General features: G+C 43.1%; 1 long non-coding RNA gene across 1 annotated transcript; it reads left to right on the top strand.

Annotated features, from left to right (window-relative positions):
• Positions 1–880: 880 nt before the first annotated feature.
• Positions 881–8,108, top strand: LOC142374408 (uncharacterized). The gene is made up of 3 exons (XR_012768710.1): positions 881–927; positions 1,076–1,211; positions 7,808–8,108. It is a non-coding gene; the product is annotated as an uncharacterized LOC142374408 (long non-coding RNA).
• The last annotated feature ends 789 nt before the right edge of the window (positions 8,109–8,897 follow it).

The raw sequence follows: 8,897 nt of genomic DNA, 5'->3' as shown, positions 1-8,897 counted from the left end.
GATGAAAGCTAGCGATCCAGTGCTTGTTTTGTTAAGACTTGTATTGTTCCTTTAATAGGAAGCATTGTGAGGATGTTTCCCACGGCACTAAAATCTATTGTTGTACGTTCCAATTAGTTCTTGTGATGTCAATGATAAGAACATTAGCTGCAGAAATAGCTTGGAAAGCTCAGCTTGGAACATTTTCTTTCCCTCTGATTCTCTTTTGCATGAGGTAAAGAGTTAGTTTGTCCTCTGTGCATGTGTCTGTCCGCGTCAGTGTGGCTTAACAGATTGTTTTCTGTGTTTAGGCTGTTATGCATGTCAACATGTCTCAGCAATTCTGAGCAAATTTGAGCGCGGGAGTGTTGGTGTGCTGGGTTTGTGTGTTGGGGGGGGGTAAGAGAGTGAACACAATGTACCCAGGCACAGTTTTTCCTGGGCCGTGTCCAACCGTAGTGACTACTTTCAGCTATGTACTTTGGGGACACCTCCTATCACGTCCCCCTTCTCTATTCGCTGTCCCTGCCTAACCCGATCCACCCATGTGACCTCCCTTTAGCGGCTCCCCCGACACGGACTGCCACTGATATGCATTCAATGCCATCGACTTTCTGTCCTATCCCACTCCTTCTCTCTCCTCGTGCCCTTGTGCTCTAAACATTACTTGAGTCTCCTCCTGGTTGTCAGCAGCCCCTTAATGGTTCACACCCCACCTCCTCCATCTCTCCTTGCATTTCATCCCTCACTACCTTTTACTTGTTCTCTGGTAGCTAAGAGAAGCAGAGGGCTTGGTCATGTGAGGTGAAAGCACTCTCCTGTGCCAAGTCTGCACGTTGGCACCGGTGCCCGAAAGACAAAAAAAGAACCCCTCGAATATATATACACACACACACACAATCCCTTTCTTCAGCACCAGAGCAGCACGTGCACTGAGAATGTAAAGAGGTAATCCTTAAAAGCCTCCCGTTTTTAGTTGTTTTAACATGTCGGCTGCTAAACTGTCATAGGGTGGTATTTTGGCACAGTGGTCCACACCTTTTTTGTGGATGCAGCTTCTAACTGTAGTTCTACTTCTACTTCTACCAAAAAAAAGAGCATAACCAGGGGAAGATCAACTCTGAGCAGCCTGGCTTCTACTTCATCCTAGTGATGAAATGTGGTACTACAATTACAATGAAATCCATGATGCTCAGCTCTGATTTGTATTAAAGAGTGGCACTCTTTAAAAGGTACGTAAACTGCTGACTGGACATCTCAAATGCAACGTGCATATAGAATTTATTTATTCATATTCACTTGTTTTCTGCCAAAGAAGCTTAAGGTCAGCACTCTTCAAGTTAAGCATGTCTAACAACAATTAGCAAACACTGATAGAAGGACAAGATGAACAGGCAGAACAAGGGAGGGAGGGTGAAAGAGTAGGGAAGAGATGGGATGAACGAGGGAAATCTGGGTTTAAAAGCTTTGCTACGCTTTAACACAAGCAATTTATTCAGAGCCTGAAAACAAAGGAGGGGAAGAGGTCTCAGATGAGATCAACACCATATAGGAATTAATGAGGTTCTCCACCAACTCACAGCAGAGAGTCTGGAGGCTGGAGACGCTCTCCTAATTGTGTTTTGACAAAGCAGAGATGTCTCGTGCCTCATTTTCCAATTAAACCTGCTCCGCTGAACAAGACAGCGAGATTTTTGTCTGTTTTGGCGATTTGCCGTGATATAAGTATCAGTGGAGCGCAAAATTTTGAATTTCATCAATTTGAACAGAGTACCTGTTTCTTTCCATCGTATCTTTAAGCTAGTTGCGTGTGTTTAAAAAAAATGAGTCCTGCTATAAAACTGAACTCATCAATATTTTTACAGATCAACTGTTTGTTTTTAGGACACATCCAAAAAGAACTATGGCATGATTAAGCTTTCTCCAAAAGCATCTTTTAGGTGACAGTTTTTGTTTTGCCACCTACAAACTGCAGTTTATATCAAATAGACGCAGCACATACATGTCTCGCGAACAACAAAACTCTGATAAACTCATTTGAGTCATTTGAAGCCAACAAGCAAAGAGCCACACTTAGCCGCACTTACGTCAAACCAAAGCCTCTGGCATGGTTGCCGCGTCTGCGAGCGTGAGCGGTGTTGATGACGTCATGATTTTGTGCCGGCTATATACGGTGGTACCCAGGCTCCGCCCTCGTAGTGACGCAACACCTTCGGCTCTGCTACACTACCTCAGGCAAATTGCTTGTTCAGGTTGATTCGAGTTCCCCCTGGCAGGGGAAGCTCCACCCACTTTGTCGGGAAGCAATCAACTGTGAGCAGCGCCAACGGCCCAGGGTAGAGGCGTGTTCAAGGTAGTGACGTGGTTGAACTGCGACTCAACTCATGGACTGTACACGGAAGCGCTTCATTCAATATCAACATGGAGCAGCGTCAAGCTTTTGACACTGCTGTAGATGCTGTAATGAAAGTGTTCGACGGGAGATTCTCATTAAAAATCGAGCAAAGAACAGCCCTTGAATCATTTATTGACAGGAAAGACGTGTCTCTCCATTTTCGCTCGTCGTGTTGTTATTGTCCTTCTTTACTCTCTGTCAGCACTGCGGCTCTTTCTTCTTCCTGTCATTCAACCAGTTCCCGTCGCGTTACATACGTCAGAGGAAAGATTGGTGTGATTGGCTTAAGCTCAGGCACAGCCTTTTCTGGCCTCAACCAGTAGCAACCCGAGGGAGGCGGGTTGACCAGGCCATTTCGAATCGTATTCGTTATTGTCTTGGTCAGACCAGAATCTCGAAGAGATTTGAAAGTCGATGTTAATCAGGCTAACACGGTGGCGTAAGTCGATGCGCCAGTAGTTGCAATTTTCTCCGTCACAGAGGTGGCGCTGTTACGTGAAGGTTACCGCTACTCTACAACCATGAAAGTCAAGAAGAAAACAATGCCACTGTCAAGAGCAGGAACACTGTCATTAATGATGCTGCTGCAGTATCTGGGAGATGAAATGCTTCGTGTGTTTCACAAAGTTTGTGAGCCAAGACAATAATAGAGGTGAAGGTCTGAAGCCCCCGGCATCACCAATTGGAGTCTCTGCCCTCTTCTCTGCCTTCAGGTATCTGTCCCATAGCTTCTTCCACACATTCTTACAGAACTCTCCCTCTTTCCCCAAAGTTCTGTCAATCTCTGTGCACCAGTTTTGGGAGTTTACGTGCTCCCTGTGCTGTTTGACTGCAGTTTCGTACAGCTGCCTGTATAAACATACCTCCTGTCTGAGCCTGGTCTCACATCGGTCCATCCGGTTTTTCGTTCTCGGCGCAGCCAAGTTACAAAAATCGACTGGTGCACGACAACGCGCCGCGCCGTCTTTTCAAGGGAAGAGCCAGGCCTGGAACGTCATTTTGGCGTCACGGGTCAGCTGCACCATGAGCTACGCGTCAACTGCAAATCCAGCTTTATGCACCAGATATTGTTCTTATGATCTGTCAGAGACCCAAATAAAGGTTATAAATGATCATGAGTATTATGATGGCCAGTATTATGAGATCCACCCCTCACCACCAGTGTATTTCCACTTTAATTTGCTTTACAGTCACAACGCCAAACATTTATACAGACTGGTCAATACATTATTCCTTTACCAAATTAGTTTGTGTTTCTCACCTTGATATGTAGCGCATACATATCAACAGTGCAAGGTCAAAAAGTGTCTATGTGTTGTTAATACTCTTTTAATTCTTTTTGAGTTACCGGTGGTTACCTGGGGTTTGGCTTGGCCAAGTCCTGAGGACTCTATTATACTGCGGCCAGCCTCATTGGACTGAACCTCATGATGCACTGTCATAGGGGTGTTTGGTGTTTATTTTGTGTTTTTCTGTTGGTTTAGAATATAACACCCATTTTGTTTTCCTCCTTGTGTTGCACATGGTTTCGCTAAACCAGTATTTAAAGGGGTAGTTCGCCTCTTTTGACATGAAGCTGTATGACATCCCATATTAGCAATATCGTTTATGAACATTTTCTTACCCCCTGCTGCGTCCTGTGAGCCGAGTTCCAGCCTCGTTTTGGCGTTGACGAAGGTAGTCCGGCTAGTTTGCTAGGGTCCTGAAAATAAAGCGTTTTGCTTCTCAAAACAATATGCGTTCTAAGAGAGTAATACATTTGCATCACAAAATCGTTAGCCAGAAAAAGTCAGACCTCACAATTGCTTGGCGCTATTTTTGCCTCCCTTCATTTCAATGCGTTCAGCCACCTAGCGATAGCCGCGACTGTTACGGTGTTTGCTGCTCGGAAGCAGGGGACTTATCAGTCTGCACTTCGGTCTGCACAGTTTACAAAGCCCACAGTGACATGAAGGGAGAGAGAAATAGCGGCAAGCGATTTTGAGGTCTGACTTTTCCTGGAGAACGATTTTGTGATGCAAATGTATTACTCTTTTAAACGCATATTGTTTTGAGAAGCAAAACGCTTTGTTTTCGGGACCCTAGCCAACTAGCCGGACTACCTTCATCAACACCAAAACGAGGCTAGAACTCGGCTCACAGGACGCAGCGGGGGGTAAGTCAATGTTCATAAATGATATTGCTAAAATGGGATGTCATACAGCTTCATGTCAAAAGAGGCGAACTATCCCTTTAAGTTCTCCTTAGGTCTGTGCAGGAAGGTCAGTTAGTCTGTATGTTCCTTCATTTGTTTGAGTTTTCTTAATTCTAGTTGAGTCTAGTTCCATTAGTTTGACCTCTTTTAAAGGCCTGTTTAGTTGAACTTTTGATTTGGCAACATTTGGGGTAAATAAAAACCCATATTTGAACAAAAACACCTGTGCTTGTTGCCTTGATGCTTGGTCCCTGACAAGTATCATAAGGAGGACATAAATATGATTTAGAATGGATGCTACTGTTGAAATGTAGCAACAGTAGCATCAGTTACTACATTGGATATTGGCTTTGTAAATTCTGCCTGCTAACACTTTAACTAGCCAGAAACATTGAAGACCTTCTAACACTTGCAATCATCTGACTCATATGTGCAGTGAGAAACCCCTATGTTCTGTGTCAAATAATTCTGCAGTTGTTGCAAGTATTAATCGGGTTTGGCTCCAATCGGCATTGGTGGGAACACAATGCATGCTAATTTGCATTGAGGGTGCTTTAGACTATAAGACTGGCTCACTTTTTCTTTGCAGAAACACACATTTACAAACCATAACATTCAATCCAATTCAATTCATTTTTATTTATATAACGCCAAATACAACAAATGTCATCTCAAGGCACTTAGATAATAAAGTCCAATTCAAGCCATTTGGAGTTCAATTAATTGTAATCACAATTATTCATAAAATAATCCAATTCGTTCATATAGAGCCAATTCAAAAACAATTTTCTAGCTAAGGAAACCAACAGATTGCACTGAAAACTTTTTGTTTTTCGGTCCAATCTCCCGGCCTGAGCGTGCCTGAGGCGACTGTGGAAAGGAACGACTCCCTTTTAACAGGAAGAAACCTCTGGCAGAACCAGACTCAGGAAGGGTGGCCATCCGCCTCGATCAGCTGGGGTTTGAGAAGACAGAAAGGGGGGGAGGGGGCCAAAGGATATCTGTTGGAACAGGGAAACACGAGTTAATGACCACAATAATGTCACATATACATAAAGAGAGTAAAGTGAGGAAAGGTGTGACAGATGAGGCCCCCCAGCAGTCTAGGCCTATAGCAGCTTAACTATGGGATGTTTCAGGATCACCTGAGCCATCCCTAACTATAAGCTTTATCAAAAAGGAAAGCTTTAAGCCTGGTCTTAAAAGTGGAAAGGGTGTCTGCTTCCCGGACATGGAGCCAATGAAGAGAAGCTAAAACTGAAGAAATATGATCTCTGCTGTTAGTTCTCATCAGAACTCTGGCTGCAGCATTTTGGATCAGCTGGAGGCTTTTCAGAGAATATGTGGGACAGCCCAATAATAAAGAATTACAGTAGTCCAATCTTGAAGTAACAAATGCATGAATTAGTTTTTCTGCATCACTCTGAGACAAGATGTTCCTGATTTTAACAATATTACGAAGGTGAAAGAAGGCAGTCCTAGAAACATGTTTTATATGCGAGTCAAATGATAAGTTCTGGTCAAAAATAACTCCAAGGTTCCTCACTGTAGAACTAGAAGCCAAGGAAATACCATCTAGAGTAACTATATAGCTAGACAGTTTCTCCCTGAAGCGCTCAGGTCCAAAGATAACGACTTCAGTTTTGTCTGAATTTAGAAGCAGACAGTTCTGAGTCATCCAGGTCTTTATGTCTTTAAGACATGCTTGTAGTCTGACCAACCTATTGGGTTCATCTGGTTTTATAGATAAGTACAGCTGAGTATCATCAGCATAGCAATGTAAATATATGCCATGCTGTCTAACATCTTACATCTTATAAAACAAAAAGCATCTACAAGCCAAGTGGCAGTTCATTCTCAGCCCCGTTGAGGCTAACGTCCACGCTCCAGTCAAAAACTGATAAACTAGCTTAATTATCTAGGGAAGTTGTGCTTATCAAAAATTGCAGTCTAACACAGCTTGAGGGATACAGTATAATGTCACCCTTTTATGCTGTATTAGCTTGCTTGTCCCCAGGGAGGATGCAACACCAGTTGTGTTTGTTGTTGCCCTCAGTGTGCTGAGGCAAAAGAGGTTTTCTACTGTCAATAGGAACAGATTTAATCAGCTTGTTTTAGTGTAAGAACTTTAAAATAGTATGTAAGCTATTCAAATTCCTGTTTGCGGCGAGTAATAATAATAGAAAGATTGATAATTAATTGTGTCTTGAAGTGGAGGTACATAAGTAGGAAAAGTTAAACTAACTTAAAAGTTGAAGAAAGGAGAATCTGTCATTAATGTTTTGTTTTATTGTGAATGCACAGAAAAAATGAGCAATAATTATTGCATGGTCCTTTCTTACTAAAACATTTATGTGTATTGTATTAGCATTTCATTATTATACAAGCCTCAGCATGAGGGCAGCCCTTAAAAGTTATATCTGTCTGCAGTGAAGCTACTTTTAGACACTTTACACTCTTTAGACCAGCAGTCCCCAACTGTTTTTGCGCCACGGACCGGTCTAATGTCAGACAATACTTCCACGGACCGGCCTTTAAGGTGTGCCGGATAAATACAACAAAGTAAAATGATACGACCAACACAAAAACTGTGGTATTTTGTAAATATAATAATAAACGTGAATCCACTGTGTACTTCTTTGTAACTTTTAGTTTTGAAGGCTTCATTGCCTCATTGGAGAGCCGGTCGCCGCATATTATGCAGAGCGGGCTTGGTGTGTGGGAATCACCTGTCCCGATAAATCCATATTTTAAGTAGGTCTCCTGGTATTGTCTGTTAAATGCAGCTTTCTTTTTCTTAGTGGTTATAGGCTCTTCTTCTGTCTCCTCACTGGGCCTTTTCCCCTTTGCAAAGAAACTTTTCAAAGACTGTTTTTTACTCATATTGCTAGCTTGTGGGTTTAATATTAGCATATCACGTGACCGAGACAAGCATCTTGACACGTGTCAAGAGTGAGTCCTAGAGGGGTGTAACGGAGAGAATTCGGTTATTTCTCAAAATAAAACATTATTCAGACTCAGATAATACATAAAACGAAAATAATGTAAGTTATTTATTCTTTCTGTGCGACCCGGTACCAACCGACCCACGGACCAGTACCAGTCCGTGGCCCGGGGATTGGGGACCGCTGCTTTAGACACTTTAGACTCCTGTCCAGCTTCATCTATAGGACTAGAGCACAAACTAATTAAATGCCATCATTTTTTTTTTAAATATTTTTTTGGTCTTTTTATGCCAGGACAGTTGGAGAGAGACAGGAAGCAGGGGGCAGAGAGAGAGGAGGAAGACATGCAGCCGTCCGGTGCGCGACTCAAACCGGGGCCAGCTGCAGCGAGGACTGTAGCCTCTGTACATGGGGCGGCTGGTTAACCCACTACGCCACCGACCGCCCCTTAAATGCCATCATTTATTTTAAATATACAGGACTGACAGTTTATAGTGGTAAAACAGCAAACTGAAGTCACTAGCAATAATGCAAGTACCTCAAAGGTAATTGTTTAATACAATAACGTGTAACTAAAGGGCAATAAAAATTTCAAATGAGCAGAATTGAAACCTGCCTGTGAACAGCCTGTTCTTTATGAAAAAGCAACACCAATTTACATAATAAATGATGTCATACAGATTTAGATCAAGGTGGGTCAACTTTGCAGGGCCAGAAATAGACGGTTGTTTTAGTTTCGACGAGTTTACCCTTCACTCTAATCTGAGACTAAATCAGGCTTCTTCCTAACGACTCTGATGTTTACACTGCTTCCTACAAGCTGGTGTACCACGGCTCTGTGTCCCTAGAATCTGTATTGATCTCACACACAGACACATATACACACTCTGTACCTTTGCGGTCTGCCAGCACCCTGATTAAACTTCTAAAGCAGATTGCATAATACATGCAACAGAAGCAGGGCAGTGGAGATTTAGAACGGGAGCCTCTCTCCCTCTCTCTGTGATGAAGGGATTGCATAAGGAAGGAGAAGGGATGGATTCAGGTCATGGAGGCTATGGGAGCCATTGTGAGTGATTAGACCAGACACGCTCAGGCAACTCGAGCTCGCTTCGTGTCTGGAGAGGAGAGAAGGAGGGAAGTGTAGGAGAGACTAAGAGAGACTGGCCTTCCAGGCTGTCAACCCATTCTACTTGACTGCTGTTCTATTCCTGACCAGCCTGTATGCTGCTCCAAAAATAAAACACTAGGAACGAGTGAGTGAGCACATGCATATGCAGCAACACCCTCCCTGCTCCCCACTTCTACCCCTCAACCGGCCACGTAAATGTACACACACTTACAGTTTTACATATTTTGAAGAGGCGCAAATATGATAGATTTT

This window comes from Odontesthes bonariensis, chromosome 23, assembly GCF_027942865.1.
Source record: "Odontesthes bonariensis isolate fOdoBon6 chromosome 23, fOdoBon6.hap1, whole genome shotgun sequence".
NCBI classification, from domain to species: Eukaryota; Metazoa; Chordata; class Actinopteri; order Atheriniformes; family Atherinopsidae; genus Odontesthes; species Odontesthes bonariensis.
Note: the sequence above shows the minus strand (reverse complement) of the source record. Positions and strands in the feature narration are given on the sequence as shown.